This window comes from Oncorhynchus gorbuscha, linkage group LG25 (genome assembly GCF_021184085.1).
Source record: "Oncorhynchus gorbuscha isolate QuinsamMale2020 ecotype Even-year linkage group LG25, OgorEven_v1.0, whole genome shotgun sequence".
In the NCBI taxonomy this organism is placed as follows: Eukaryota; Metazoa; Chordata; class Actinopteri; order Salmoniformes; family Salmonidae; genus Oncorhynchus; species Oncorhynchus gorbuscha.
The window spans coordinates 21,106,679-21,123,360 of record NC_060197.1 but is presented as its reverse complement, the minus strand read 5'-3'; positions in this window follow the sequence as shown (position 1 = coordinate 21,123,360).

Sequence of the window (16,682 nt, the reverse complement as noted above, 5' to 3'; positions counted from 1 at the left end):
TGATGAAGACAGCTTGTCTGTCACGTTCTGACCTTAGTTCCTTTTTTATATCTTTATTTTAGTTGGTCAGGGCGTGAGTTGGGTGGGCATTCTATGTTGTTTTTCTATGTTTTGTTCTGTTGTTATATGTTTGGCCTAGTATGGTTCTCAATCAGAGGCAGGTGTCAGTCATTGTCTCTGATTGGGAGCCAGAATTAGGTAGCCTGTTTTCTATTGTGTTTTGTGGGTGGTTGTATCCTGTGTTAGTGTTTTCACCATACGGGACTGTTTCGGTTGTTTGTTTGCACTTTTGTTATTTTGTTCAGTGTTCTGTTGATTATTATATTAAATATATAATTATGGACACATACCACCCTGCACATTGGTCTGATCCTTGCTACTCCTTGTCAGATTAAGACCGTTACATTGTCTGTCGAAACGTTGGCATAACATTTTTGCATTTGAGCTCAGAGTGTGTGGCTCCCCTTTATTGTTTTGTGTTCCACTCCACTAGCCAGCACCTCGCCTAAATAGGTGTGTGTTTCTTTCACGTCAAGATGGCATTTCTGCCAAAAAATGCATTTTTGATGAAGAAATATTTTTTTTTACGTTCAAACGGCTCTCCTGTGAAGTCGGGACTTGCGACATACGCCAAGTTTCCTGAATCGGGTCAACATATGAGCACATCCGACCTTATCAGATGGCTAATACAGAAAGAGAGAATTTATGGACTCTAGTAACACCAAAACTTTCACAAATACAGAGATCGGTACAAGCATGATGGCGTCAGTCTTTTTTGACTATCTAATGACACCTAATGATATGGACTAGTAATGCAGGTTTGGTTAGAATAGAGTGCAATATAATTCAATAAAATCTATTTTATTAAAAGGGAAATATTCTTTATGAACATTTTTATTTAATGATTGATTTCCGGTGAACAAACCTCTGGTGGGCCAAAAGGAGACCAGGAAAACAACACAAGCACAGGAGCTGCTTCCTCTGCTTGGCCCTCCTATGTTGAACATAATAAATGGCTCTCTATCCACCGGATGTGTACCACACTCACTAAAAGTGGGAGTAATAAAGCCTCTCTTGAAATAGCCAAACCTTGACCCAGAAAATATAAAAAAACTATCGGCCTGTATCAAATCTTCTATTCCTCTCAATTTTCTTTTAAAAAGCTGTTGCGCAGCAACTCACTTCCTTCCTGAAGACAAACAATGTATACGAAATGCTTCAGTCTGGTTTTAGACCTCATCATAGCACTGAGACTGCACTTGTGAAGGTGATAAATGACCTTTTAATGGCGTCAGACCGAGGCTCTGCATCTGTCCTCGTGCTCCTAGACCTTAGTGCTGCTTTTGATACCATCGATCACCACATTCTTTTGGAGAGATTGGAAACCCAAATTGGTCTACACGGGCAAGTTCTGGCCTGGTTTAGATCTTATCTGTTGGAAAGATATCAGTTTGTCTCTGTGGATGGTTTGTCCTCTGACAAATCAACTGTAAATTTTGGTGTTCCTCAAGGTTCCGTTTTAGGACCACTATTGTTTTCACTATATATTTTACCTCTTCTGGATGTCATTCAAAAACATAATGTTAACTTTCACTGCTATGGGGATGACACACAGCTGTACATTTCAATGAAACATGGCGAAGCCCCAAAATTGCACTCGTTAGAAGGAAGTGGATGGCTGCAAACGTTCTACTTTTAAACTTGGACAAAACAGAGATGCTTTTTCTAGGTTCCAAGAAACAAAGAGATCTTCTGTTGAATCTGACAATTAATCTTGATGGTTGTACAGTCGTCTCTAATAAACTGGGAAGGACCTCTGCGTTACTCTGGACCCTGATCTGTCTTTTGACGAACATAGCAAGACAGCTTTTTTCCATCTACGTAACATTACAAAAACCCCAAAATGATGCAGAAAAATGAATCCATGCTTTTGTTACTTTTGTTAGGTTAGACTACTGCAATGCTCTATTTTCTGGCTACCCAGATAAAGCACTAAATAAACTTCCGTTAGTGCTAAATACGGCTGCTAGAATCCTGACTAGAACCAAAAAATATGATCATATTACACCAGTGCTAGCCTCCCTACACTGGCTTCCTGTTAAGGCAAGGGCTGATTTCAAGGTTTTACTGCTAACCTACAAAGAATTACATGGGCTTGCTCCTACCTATCTTTCCGATTTGGTCTTTGGTCCTGCCATACATACCTACACGTACGCTACGGTCACAAGACACAGGCCTCCTAATTGTCCCTAGAATTTCTAAGCAAACAGCTGGAGGCAGGGCTTTCTCCTATAGAGCTCCATTTTTATGGAATGGTCTGCATACCCATGTGAGAGACGCAGATTCGGTCTGAAGACTCATCTCTTCAGTAGATCATATGATTGAGTGTGAATGAATGCATCTGCTTCATGATGTCCATCCAGAACACACAAGGTAGGGGTAATCTCTGGGTAAAACACTGTGCCTTTTGTACAGTAGACGTGCCGTAAGAGAATGCCGAATACAGTCTCTTCCACTAGCTCCAATAGGCCTTCGTCGCTGGCCTGAAAGGCGCTACACTCCCCCCACGATTGGCGTTCCTGTCCTTCCTCTAGCCATCTCTTGATGGGGCCCATGTCAGAGTCAGTCAACTCGGTCTCAACCTTTAAGTCTTTACTGAAGACTCATCTCTTCAGTGGGTCATATGATTGAGTGTAGTCTGGCCCAGGAGTGGGAAGGTGAACGGAAAGGCTCTGGAGCAACGAACCGCCCTTGCTGTCTCTGCCTGGCCGGTTCCCCTCTTTTCACTGGGATTCTTTGCCTCTAACCCTGTTACGGGGGCTGAGTCACTGGCTTGCTGGGGCTCTCTCGTGCCGTCCCTGGGGGGGGTGCGTCACCTGGGTGGGTTGATTCACTGTTGTGGTCGGCCTGTCTGGGTTCCCCCCCTTGGGTTGTACCGTGTCGGAGATCTTTGTGGGCTATACTCGGCCTTGTCTCAGGATGGTAAGTTGGTGGTTGAAGATTTCCCTCTAGTGGTGTGGGGGCTGTGCTTTGGCAAAGTGGGTGGGGTTATATCCTTCCTGTTTGACCCTGTCCGGGGTGTCCTCGGATGGGGCCACAGTGTCTCCTGACCCCTCCTGTCTCAGCCTCCAGTATTTATGCTGCAGTAGTTTATGTGTCGGGGGCTAGGGTCAGTTTGTTTATCTGGAGTACTTCTCCTGTCCTATTCAGGTGTCCTGTGTGAATCTAAGTGTGCGTTCTCTAATTCTCTCCTTCTCTCTTTCTTTCTATCTCTCGGAGGACCTGAGCCCTAGGACCATGCCCCAGGACTACCTGACATGATGACTCCTTGCTGTCCCCAGTCCACCTGGCCATGCTGCTGCTCCAGTTTCAACTGGCCTGGGCCCTAGGACCATGTCCCAGGACTACCTGACATGAGGACTCCTTGCTGTCCCCAGTCCACCTGGCCATGCTCCTGCTCCAGTTTCAACTGTTCTGCCTTACTATTATTCAACCATGCTGGTCATTTATGAACATTTGAACATCTTGGCCACGTTCTGTTATAATCTCCACCCGGCACAGCCAGAAGAGGACTGGCCACCCCACATATGCTCTCTCTAATTCTCTCTTTCTTTCTCTCTCTCGGAGGACCTGAGCCCTAGGACCGTGCCCCAGGACTACCTGACATGATGGCTCCTTGCTGTCCCCAGTCCACCTGACTGTGCTGCTGCTCCAGTTTCAACTGTTCTGCCTTATTATTATTTGACCATGCTGGTCATTTATGAACATTTGAACATCTTGGTCATGTTCTGTTATAATCTCTACCCGGCACAGCCAGAAGAGGACTGGCCACCCCACATAGCCCGGTTCCTCTCTAGGTTTCTTCCTAGGTTTTGGCCTTTCTAGGGAGTTTTTCCTAGCCACCGTGCTTTTACACCTGCATTGTTTGCTGTTTGGGGTTTTAGGCTGGGTTTCTGTACAGCACTTTGAGATATCAGCTGATGTACGAAGGGCTATATAAATAAATTTGATTTGATTTGATTTGATGATCTGAGCTTGACGTAATTCCTCAGTAGTCTATCCATGGAACAGAACAGTGTCACTTGCGTCGGTGAGGCGAATCTTCTCCACATCTGACGTGTATTTTCACTGTCCCGATGACCCAAATCCACGTCGAAGGCAGCTCCAGGGAATGCAGGCTGTAGCCTGGGGTCTTCTCCTACCCCCACTGAGCGGAGCTCCATAGAAGTAGCTTCCACAGCATAATCAGCTATGCTGGGGCCGAGGTCACACTTCCTGGTGCCTGAAACGGTCATTGTTCTAAGTAGGGTCCTGTATAGTGCAAGAGGCAAGTCTGACAGCAGGGCCTCCTGGACAGGACTTCAGCATTTTTGTGGTGACATCCTGGATGATGTATGACCTTGAAGTTATTCAAGTTCATGTTTTCCTTTGGAAGGTAACACTGTAAAAAAATCCAACTTAACCAATAGCTTAATCACCGCTTTTATGTGAGTTGAGTGGACTTCAAAAGGATAAGAGTTTGAGCTAATGTGTTAAAGTTTGTTTACTCAACAAACTTTGCTCGAAGTGAGCTGGGTTTGAACAAGCTTGTTGTGTAAAATTACAAATTAATGTTCACTCAAAACCACGCCTACAATTATCATATTTCCCAGCATGCTCTATTGGATGTTGATTTTCAGAATTGTTTGTTACAATACCAGTGTTCTTGCATGTGCATGATTGGTTGAATAATTCTATGGTACACAAACATAAATAACATACATTTTCTAGTAAGTAATCCAATCTGTTAGTAATTGGATTTGTTTATTGCACGTGGCTGTTCACGTTCATGATTTAGGTAGTGTCAACAATCAATCTGGCATACCTCAGCAGTAATTCTCAATGCAGATTGCAGGTGATTAAAAGTTCCAATTATTGGATATCCTCACTCTGATTGGAGTCCTGTAGGAATTACACATCACTTTGCAAGACAGCATGATGTCTATTTTGTGTGTGTGTGCTTGCATGTACAGTACCAGTCAAAAGTTTGGATACACAGACTCATTCTAGGGTTTTTCTTTATTTGTACAATTTTCTATATTCTAGAAAAAATAGTGAAGACTTTCAAAACTATGAAATAACAAATATGGAATCATGGAGTAACCAGAAAAGTGTAAACAAATCAAAATATATTTCAGATTCTTCAAAGTAGCCAACATTTGCCTTGATGACAGCTTTGCACACCCGTGGCATTCTCTCAACCAGATTCATGAGGTAGCCAGCTGTAATGCATTTCAATTAACAGGTATGCCTTGTTAAGTTAATTTGTGGAATTTATTTCCTTCTTAATGTGTTTGAGCCAATCAGTTGTGTTGTGACAAGGTAGGGGTGGTATACAGAAGATGGCCCTATTTGGTAAAATACCAAGTCCATATTATGGCAAGAACAGCTCAAATAAGCAAAGAGAAATGACAGTCCACTATTAAGACATGAAGGAAAGTCAATCTGGAAAATGTCAAGAACTTTGAAAGTTTCTTCAAGTGCAGTTGCAAAAAAACATCAATCCCTATGATGAAACTGGCTCTCATGAGGACCACCACAGAAAAGGAAGTTACCTCTGCTGCAGAGGATAAATTCATTGGAGTTACCAGCCTCAGAAATTGCAGCCCAAATAAATGCTTCACAGAGTTCAAGTAACAGACACATCTCAACATCAACTGTTCAGAGGAGACTGCACGAATCAGGCCTTCATGGTCGAATTGCTGCAAAGACAACACTAATAAAGGACACCAATAATAAGAAGAGATTTGCTTGGGTTGAGCAATGGACATTAGACCGGTGGAAATCTGTCCTTTTAGTCTGATGAGTCCGTTTCTTTGTAAAACGTGGAATAGGTGAACGGATGATCTCCTCGTGTGTGGTTCCCACCATGAAGCATGGAGAAGGATGTGTGATGGTGTGGGGTTGCTTTGCTGGTAAAACTGTCTGTGATTTATTTAGAATTCAAGGCATGGCTACCATTCCATCTGGTTTGCACTTATTGGGACTATCATTTGTTTTTCAACAGGGCATTGACCAAAACACACCTCCAGTCTGTGTAAGGGCTATTTGAGAGTGATGGCATGCTGCATCAGAAGACCTGGCCTCCACAATCATCCGACCTCAACCCAATTGAGATGGTTTGGATTGACTTGGACCACAGAGTGAAGGAAAAGCAGCCAACTTCTCTCATCACAAATGTATGAGCTAAAGCAAGGGTTTCTCAAACCTCTACTCTGGTAGATGTATTCAAACTATTCCACAGCTAGCACATCTGATTAAACTTGTCAACTAATCATCAAGCCATTGAATAGATTAATCAGGGGAACTAGTTCAGGGTTACAACAAAATTGTGAAATGTCTGGGGGTCCCTGAGGAGAGGTTTGAGAATCACTGGGCTAATGAATTACCCCACTATAACCATCACTGAGTAGTGTGGAATGTAGCTAAAGCTATACTTCATAGCTGAGTGGTTCAGAAAATATTACTGCTGATCCAGTGTAATAGCTGAGTTAGATGCCACATTACATTTAATGTACACACAGATAGCATTAACAAAGCAATACTATTAGAATGGCATGTATTTTGATGACACAAAATATGTGGGGAACAATGTAACTGATGAGGATGCATGAATTATATAACACTACCATTAAAGTATTTAGGTACATGCACTAATCCATCCTTTCTCTGCTTTCTGTCTCTACCTCTCTTCACCCACCCTCTTGCCCATTCATCCATCTATCTGCCTGAAGGTTTTCTCAGTTGAATTGATTGGATGAAAACAATTATAGTCCAACGATTCCAGCCACCAAACCTTGGCCACTATGTTGATTGGCTGCAGAAGGGCATTTGTTCCCCTGACACACAGCACACAGTGGCAAGTCAGATGGAGAGAAGATATTCTTTCTATAGGGAAAAATACTAGCTACACTGTCTCTCTGTCCTGTCTGTGTGTGAAAATGTATTGTTTCAGTTGACTGTTTTTGTGTGTGAGTGTGAAGATGTTTATGAACGTTTAACTGCAGTTTAGGCTGGTCAGCTTCATCTACCCAAATTCATCTACCCATCTACCCTTCATCTACCCATCTACCCAAATTGTAGTCAGCAAGCCATCGAGATCGACAGGCTGCTCCTGTGCTATGCATCTGAAGAGGGTGTGAGACAGATGAGCTGCATGTGCGTGAATGAGAGACTTTGCCAGTACATGGGCAATTCATATTTTGTTGTATGCAAATTTGTATAATTCAAGTCAAATCAAATTGTATTTGTCACATGCGCCGAATACAACAGTGAAATGCTTGCTTTACAAGCCCTTAAACCAACAATGCAGTTGTAATAAAATAAGCTTTAAGTCAAAAATAAGAAATGAAAATAACAAATAATTAAAGAGCAGCAGTAAAATAACAGTAATTAGGCTATATACTGGGGTGCTGGTACAGATTCAATCAATGTGGGGGGGGCAATGGTTAGTATGCTATGCACCGGTTAGTATGCTATGCCATTTACTTTACGTTAGATTACTTTATGAATGGAATATCGATCGTATAAAAATATACAAATTAAGGACGATAGTATCATATGTCTTACCCAGTTGTGCACTAGCATACAAATTGGATGATGTAACTTATCAAGCATCTTGTAGGACATATAGTATTGCACGTCTTTCTCTGAGACCAGGTTGCTTGTTGTGTCATAACAACAAAGGAGAATTACGCGGATCATTTACATTGGCGGTTAGGGAACTAATGATAAAGGTTAGGAACACTAAAATGACAAAAGGTTAGGTGAATTTACTTAGCATGTTAGGTGAATTGGGTTAAGTTTAGAATAAGAGGGGAAAGGTTAGCTAAAATGCTACAGTTGTCCCCAACACAACTCTAACATAAGAACTTTTGGATTGCTGGACTCATCCTCCCCAAACCTCCCTACTTTTGATTCTGTCTCAAATAACTAAACCATTAGCAGGTATCATACGTCTTGGAGGTGACAGGCCTGTCTGCTGAGCAGTTGTGCTAAAATCCTCGCCAACTTGAGGGAAACCTAGACGCTTGATTATAGAGCAGTTTTGCCCTGCTGTTCAAGTAAAGGGACAAATACGGTATAATTTAGGTTATTAGTGACTGAACATTCATTATTGAACTAAGTGGTTTGAGATATATTTCCTATGGAGATCCAAGATGGCGTAGCAGTAACTCGTCCTGTCGTATCGTCTCTCTGTAAATATAGTCTCTTTTTCGTTTTAGATATTTTTTTCTTATTTTTTTTCTTCGCATATCTTTAAAAACATTTTGCTAAACCTAAGCTTCCAAATACTCTTCTGCAACCCGCCAATGTAGCTACTTTTCCTAAAGTAGTTATATTTACTTCGGAACCGGACCCCCTCAACTGAAGCTAGCCAGCCAACTACCAGCTATGCTAGCGGTCTTCAGCTAACCGGTCATCAGCTAACCTTTAGCCCAGAAAGCTCTCGCCAGTTCGAACAACGCGACGCTAACCAGAGCATAACAGACCTATTTAATTTTTTACCCCCGGATTCCCACCACAAACGGAACATTCTTCAGCTGGATCTTCACAACTAGCTATCGAGCTAAACAGCAACCCTGGTTGATTACTCCTGGCTAGTGCTTCCACCCACGTAGCTTGAAGCTAGCCCGGCCAGAGCTCCTAGCATACTCCTGGGCTACAATACATGGACCTACGACCGGTCTATTGATATCACTGCATGAAGAGGAATAAACAGACTCACCCCATCGCAACGTCCTCCAAAGGCTAACTCTCTAGCCCTCGCTATCTCCTTGCTTGCTAACTCGGCATGCTAACTGCTAGTTTGTTTAGCTTGTTTAGCCCAGGTCCGCTAACTACTACCTTGTTTACCCCGGCATGCTAACTGCTAGCTTGTTTAGCCCAGGTCCGCTAACTACTACCTAGTTTACCCCGGCCTGCTAATCTGTTAGCTTGTTAGCACAGGCCTGCTAACCGTCTGCATCGCCGCGTCCCAAAAACGCAGTGGCCCATATGTACTTTCTATCTCTTCCCGATTTATTTTTGTTTTTTTTGTTTATACCTTCCGGAAACCTGCCTCACCCAATGTGACACGTAATCGCTATTAATTTGAATTTTTAGAACACACTCAAGAACCTCCAGAAGCTATCCAGCTAGCTAGCTACAAGCTACTTAGTCATTGTTATTTTTTAACCTGGATAACACTCGCCAGTCCAGCCCCCTGCCCCATCCACCGCTGCCCCCTGGACTCTGATCACTTGGCTACATAGCTGATGCACGCTGGACTGTCCATTAATCATGGTACTCCATTCTGCTTGTTTGTTTTATCTGTCGGCCCCGTTGCCTAGTCAGCGCCATTTTACCTGCTGTTGTTATGCTAGCTGATTAGCTGTTGTCTCACCCACTGTTTTAGCTAGCTTTCCCAATTCAACACCTGTGATTACTGTATGCCTCGCTGTATGTCTCTCTCAAATGTCAATATGCCTTGTATACTGTTGCTCAGGTTAGTTATCATTGTTTTAGTTCACTATGGAGCCCCTAGTCCCACTCCTCATACCCCTGATACCTCTTTTGTCCCACCTCCCACATATGCGGTGACCTCACCCATTACAACCAGCATGTCCAGAGATAAAACCTCTCTCATCATCACCCAGTGCCTGGGCTTACCTCCGCCATACCCGCACCCCGCCAGCGCATTATGCCCTGAATATATTCTACCATGCCCAGAAACCTGCTCCTCTAATTCTCTGTCCCCAACGCTCTAGGCGACCAGTTTTGATAGCCCTTAGCCGCACCCTCATACTACTCCTTCTCTGTTCCGCGGGTGATGTGGAGGTAAACCCAGGCCCTGCATGTCCCCAGGCACCCTCATTTGTTGACTTCTGTGATCGAAAAAGCTTTGTTTTCATGCATGTCAACATCAGAAGCCTCCTCCCTAAGTTTGTTTTACTCACTGCTTTAGCACACTCTGCTAACCCTGATGTCCTCGCCGTGTCTGAATCCTGGCTCAGGAAGGCCACCAAAAATTCAGAGATTTCCATACCCAACTATAACATCTTCCGTCAAGATAGAACTGCTAAAGGGGGAGGAGTTGCAGTCTACTGCAGAGATAGCCTGCAAAGTAATGTCATACTTTCCAGGTCTATACCCAAACAGTTCGAACTACTAATTCTGAAAATTACTCTCTCCAGAAATAAGTCTCTCACTGTTGCCGCCTGCTTACCGACCCCCCTCTGCTCCCAGCTGTGCCCTGGACACCATTTGTGAATTGATTGCCCCCCATCTAGCTTCAGAGTTTGTTCTGTTAGGTGACCTAAACTGGGATATGCTTAAGACCCCGGCAGTCCTACAATCTAAGCTAGATGCCCTCAATCTCACACAAATCATCAAGGAACCCACCAGGTACAACCCTAACTCTGTAAGCAAGGGCACCCTCATAGACGTCATCCTGACCAACTGGCCCTCCAAATACACCTCCGCTGTCTTCAACCAGGATATCAGCGACCACTGCCTCATTGCCTGTATCCGCTACGGTGCCGCAGTCAAACGACCACCCCTCATCACTGTCAAACGCTCCCTAAAACACTTCTGTGAGTAGGCCTTTCTAATCGACCTGGCCTGGGTATCCTGGAAGGACATTGACCTCATCCCTTCAGTTGAGGATGCCTGGTCATTCTTTAAGAGTAACTTCCTCACCATTTTAGATAAGCATGCTCCGTTCAAAAAATGCAGAACTAAGAACAGATACAGCCCTTGGTTCACTCCAGACCTGACTGCCCTCGACCAGCACAAAAACATCCTGTGGCGGACTGCAATAGCATCGAACAGTCCCCGCGATATGCAACTGTTCAGGGAAGTCAGGAACCAATACACGCAGTCAGTCAGGAAAGCTAAGGCCAGTTTCTTCAGGCAGAAGTTTGCATCCTGTAGCTCCAACTCCAAAAAGTTCTGGGACACTGTGAAATCCATGGAGAACAAGAGCACCTTCTCCCAGCTGCCCACTGCACTGAGGCTAGGGAACACGGTCACCACCGACAAATCCATGATTATCAAAAACTTCAACAAGCATTTCTCAACGGCTGGCCATGCCTTCCGCCTGGCTACTCCTACCTCGGCCAACAGCTTCGGCCCCCCCACAGCTCCTCGCCCAAGCCTCTCCAGGTTCTCCTTTACCCAAATCCAGATAGCAGATGTTCTGAAAGAGCTGCAAAACCTGGACCCGTATAAATCAGCTGGGCTTTACAATCTGGACCCTCTATTTCTGAAACTATCCGCCGTCATTGTCGCAACCCCTATTACCAGCCTGTTCAACCTCTCTTTCATATCGTCTGAGATCCCCAAGGATTGGAAAGCTGCCGCAGTCATCCCCCTCTTCAAAGGGGGAGACACCCTGGACCCAAACTGTTACAGACCTATATCCATCCTGCCCTGCCTATCTAAGGTCTTCGAAAGCCAAGTCAACAAACAGGTCACTGACCATCTCGAATCCCACCGTACCTTCTCCGTTATGCAATCTGGTTTCCGAGCCGGTCACGGGTGCACCTCAGCCTCACTCAAGGTACTAAACGACGTCATAACCGCCATCGATAAAAGACAGTACTGTGCAGCCGTCTTCATCGACCTTGCCAAGGCTTTTGACTCTGTCAATCACCATATTCTTATCGGCAGACAGTTTTTTCAGATGACTGCCTTTCCTGGTTCACCAATTACTTTGCAGACAGAGTTCAGTGTGTCAAATCGGAGGGTATGTTGTCCGGTCCAGGGTTCAATTCTCGGGCCAACTCTTTTCTCTGTATATATCAATGATGTTGCTCTTGCTGCGGGCGATTCCCTGATCCACCTCTACGCAGACGATACCATTGTATACACTTTCGGCCCGTCATTGGACACTGTGCTATCTAACCTCCAATCGAGCTTCAATGCCATACAACACTCCTTCCGTGGCCTCCAACTGCTCTTAAACGCTAGTAAAACCAAATGCATGCTTTTCAACCGATCGCTGCCTGCACCCGCATGCCCGACTAGCATCACCACACTGGATGGTTCCGACCTTGAATATGTGGACAGCTATAAGTACCTAGGTGTCTGGCTAGACTGCAAACTCTCCTTCCAGACCCATATCAAACATCTCCAATCGAAAATCAAATCAAGAATCGGCTTTCTATTCCGCAACAAAGCCTCCTTCACTCACGCTGCCAAGCTTACCCTAGTAAAACTGACTATCCTACCGATCCTCGACTTCGGCGACGTCATCTACAAAATTGCTTCCAACACTCTACTCAGCAAACTGGATGCAGTTTATCACAGTGCCATCCGTTTTGTCACTAAAGCACCTTATACTACGCACCACTGCGACTTGTATGCTCTAGTCGGCTGGCCCTCGCTACATATTCGTCGCCAGACCCACTGGCTCCAGGTCATCTACAAGGCCATGCTAGGCAAAGCTCCGCCTTATCTCAGCTCACTGGTCACGATGGCAACACCCATCCGTAGCACGCGCTCCAGCAGGTGTATCTCATTGATCATCCCTAAAGCCAACACCTCATTCGGCCGCCTTTCGTTCCAGTACTCTGCTGCCTGTGACTGGAACGAATTGCAAAAATCGCTGAAGTTGGAGACTTTTATCTCCCTCACCAACTTCAAACATCAGCTAGCTGAGCAGCTAACCGATCGGTGCAGCTGTACATAATCTATTGGTAAATAGCACACCCATTTTCACCTACCTCATCCCCACAGTTTTTATTTATTTACTTGTTTGCTCTTTTGCACACCAATATCTCTACCTGTACATGATCATCTGATCATTTATCACTCCAGTGTTAATCTGCAATATTGTAATTATTCGCCTACCTCCTCATGCCTTTTGCACACATTGTATATAGACTCCCCTTTTTTCTCTGTGTTATTGACTTGTTAATTGTTTACTCCATGTGTAACTCTGTGTTGTCTGTTCACACTGCTATGCTTTATCTTGGCCAGGTCGCAGTTGCAAATGAGAACCTGTTCTCAACTAGCCTACCTGGTTAAATAAAGGTGAAATAAATAAATAAATAAAAATAACAGAAAAGACATTAATGAATGTAATTTATTCTTGTCACGCCCTGACCTTAGTATTCTTTGTTTTCTTTGTTTTGGTTAGGTCAGGGTGTGACATGGGTGATGTACATTGGGGCAAAAAAGTATTTAGTCAGCCACCAATTGTGCATGTTCTCCCACTTAAAAAGATGAGAGGCCTGTAATTTTCATCATAGGTACACTTCAACTATGACAGACAAAATTTGAAAAAAATCCAGAAAATCACATTTTAGGATTTTTAATGAATTGATTTGTTTTGAACTGTCTAGGGGTTTTGTAGGTTTATGGGGTTGTTTACCATCTCGGTGTTTATGTAAGTCTATGGTTGCCTAGATTGGTTCTCAATTAGAGGCAGCTGTTTATCATTGTCTCTGATTGGGAACCTGTCAGGACCCGGTTACGAACACGGGTCTCCGGAGTGAGAAACAGTCACTTAACCAACTGAGCCACGAATAGTTGGCAGGACCCAGAAGATGAGGCAGACACAGCAGTACTTGAGACGGTGTATTTAATGAAGTAAAAAGTGAAGTTCTTCAGGAAAACATGTAACTCCACAACCTCAAAAGGAATTCCACAAGAACAAAGGTAATCCTCCAAGACAAAAAGGTAAATCCACAAGGTGGAAGGTATAGCACAAAAAGCCTCAAAAAATACTCAAAAACAAACAAACAAAAAACAAGAAAAAAAACAGAATTCCACAAGAGAGTCCACCGGGATCAACAAGAGTTCACAGAGTACTAGGGCTGGGTGCTAACATACAAACACAGAGCAAAGAACTGAGGAAAACAAAGGGTTTAAATACAATCAGGGGAAACGAGGCACAGGTGCAAATAATAATGGGGATTAAGGGAAAACAAAAGGTCAAAAGGCACAATGGGGGCATCTAGTGACCAAACACCGGAACAACCCTGGCCAAATCCTGACATAACCATATTTAGGCAGCCATCTTCTTAGGGTATTTCGTGGGTTATGTCTAGTTGCTATGTGTCTACACATTTATATTATAGCGGTGCGTTCGTTTTGTTATTTTGTACAGTTTGTTTAGTGTCCGTCTTTATTAAAGTAACATGTATTCATATCACACTGCGCCTTGGTCTCCTCTATTCAAGGAACCTGACATGTTGATCACTAAGTTTAAAGGGTGATGTTGAAATATGGCTGAGGAACTGTGGGTTAACTGCCTTGTTCAGGGGCAGAACAACAGATTTTTTATCTCGTCAGCTCACGGATTTGATCTTGTAACCTTTTGGTTACTAGTCCAACACTCTAACCAATAGGCTACCTGCCGCCCATCTGGCACACCAGGCAGACAAAGCTGATGCTCTAATTATTTTGAAGATTTCAAATAGTATTTGAACCCAGTTCCGGTGTGCTGACCGTGTGTACGTGTGCGTGCGTGCTTGCCTGTATGTGTGTGTATGTGTTTAAAATGAATGACTTTGGGCTGTTATGGAGAGGTCGTAGCCCACGAGCGTCGCCACAGGCAGAGACAGCTGGATAGGTCAATGCAGGGTTAACTTTACCACATCAGGAATCAGGCGGAGTGTTTGTGTGTGTTGTTAGAGCATCCTCATACATAATGAACATGTAATAAAGTGGATCATGATTAATTGACTTTGCCATGCGCGCCCCAAGCCAATATAGCTAAGAATTCATGTATGTGTGCATGTGTGCAAATCACTTGACATTAGATTACACAACTTTTTTTTTCAACAGTCAAAAGTACTGTAGTGTATTGGATGTGGCTGTGGTCAATGTTAGACTGCATATGGGATAGGGTTCCATTTCAGACACTCTGTAGCTCTCTCTTCTCTACAGACTAATGTAAAGTAAGGGAAGCAGATAACGTGACCTTTGTCTCTCATCGAGCGACCAGGAAGAGGGTGGTCAGATAGAATCATATCAAAGAACGGAAGAGAGGAGGGGGGAAAAGGGCTGGAAGGAGAGAAAGGGAAAAAAGGATGGGAGTGAGGAGAGGGGATAATGAAGCTGTGTTCAGACTAGACTGGCTTTTTACACTCTCTGTGCCAAAAATCTATGTTTCTGTTTGTGTTGTAAATCTGTGTGTTGTTATTGTGTAAATGAGAACTAGTTGTCAGGTTAAAGAACAAGAATGTTCAAATACATGGATATTGAGAGAGAGAGAGAGAGAGAGAGAGAGAGAGAGGAGACAGAGAGGGAGAGGGAGATGGGGAGAGAGAGAGAGGGAGAAGGAGACAGAGAGGGAGAGGGAGATGGAGAGGAGAGAGAGAGAGAGAGAGAGAGAGAGAGAGAGAGAGAGAGAGAGAGAGAGAGAGAGAGAGAGAGAGAGAAGAGAGGAGAGAGAGAGAGAGAGGTTTTAAGGTGGAATGATTTGTACAGACAGATGTGCTGGTGTCAGCTCTAGTTAGCCTCTTCACACATTCATTATTCAACATATCCTTTTGCCCCTCATTGCCCCTCTTTTAACCCGCCACAACCACACCAGTGTGTGTATGTTTTACTCTCCACCACCACACCATCACAGAGCTTTACAATGGTCCCTCCCGCCAGGTCTGGGTCAAATATGCTGATTACAAAATATAAACGCAACATGCAACAATTTTAAAGATTTTATTGAATTACAGCTCATAGATGGAAATCAGGCAAATTCAATAAATTCATTAGATCCTAATCTATGGATTTCACATAACTGGGCAGGAGTGTTTGGGAATTTTCCAATACCGCTCAGCGGTAGTCGTCGCTGGTCTACTAGCCTCCACCGATCCCTTTCTCCTTTCTGTTAGTTTAGTCTTATTAGATGCACCTGTTCCTTTTTGTGTTTCTTGATTTTTGGTCTATTTAAGCCTGTTAGGCCCACTTAGGTTTGTCCGGGACTAATTTTGTTCTCTGTCGGTTGTGTTCTCCTGACCGTTTGTCCTGTGTTTTGGGCTGGTCAGTGTTATGCGCCCTGTATTTGGCGTGACCGTTTTGTGCCGGAGAACCCTCTGCTCTCTGCGCCTGACTCCTACCCACCACTCCGAGTAACCTGTGACACCTATACAGTTTTCTTAGAGTAGTATGCAGAATCAATGCATAGTTGACCATTAGACATGTGTAAACAGAATGTAAGCAGAATACATGTGATTGTGCAAAACTGGATCAACACAGGCCTAGTCATTTTGGGTCATGCTTGATCTTGTGAAGGCCTTTGGACAGGAACATTGGTTAATCATTTATAGGCTTGGACTTGTGAAGACCATTAGGCATGCACCTGCATTAGGAGTGTGCATGTCTGCTTACTTTTGTGTCATTGCTATGGTCACGCCACCAATATAATCTATGCCCTAATGTCTGTGTCAATAAGAAAATGGAAACTAAGCTAAAATGAGTGCAAGGCAAAAAGATAAGGGTGGCCAAGGCTAAAGGATATTAATCATTTAAATCAAGTGGAGTGAGTATGTATGTTATGTAAGGGTAAAACTGCATAAATGGAGAGTGCTGAGACTGGAAAGATATCAGTTGCTTCATGAACCAGCTCGGCTTCTGTTACTTTGTAATAAAGTTTATTTGAACTCACAAGCTCTGGTATTTGGGAAATATTATTGACTGAATATTTCCATGCC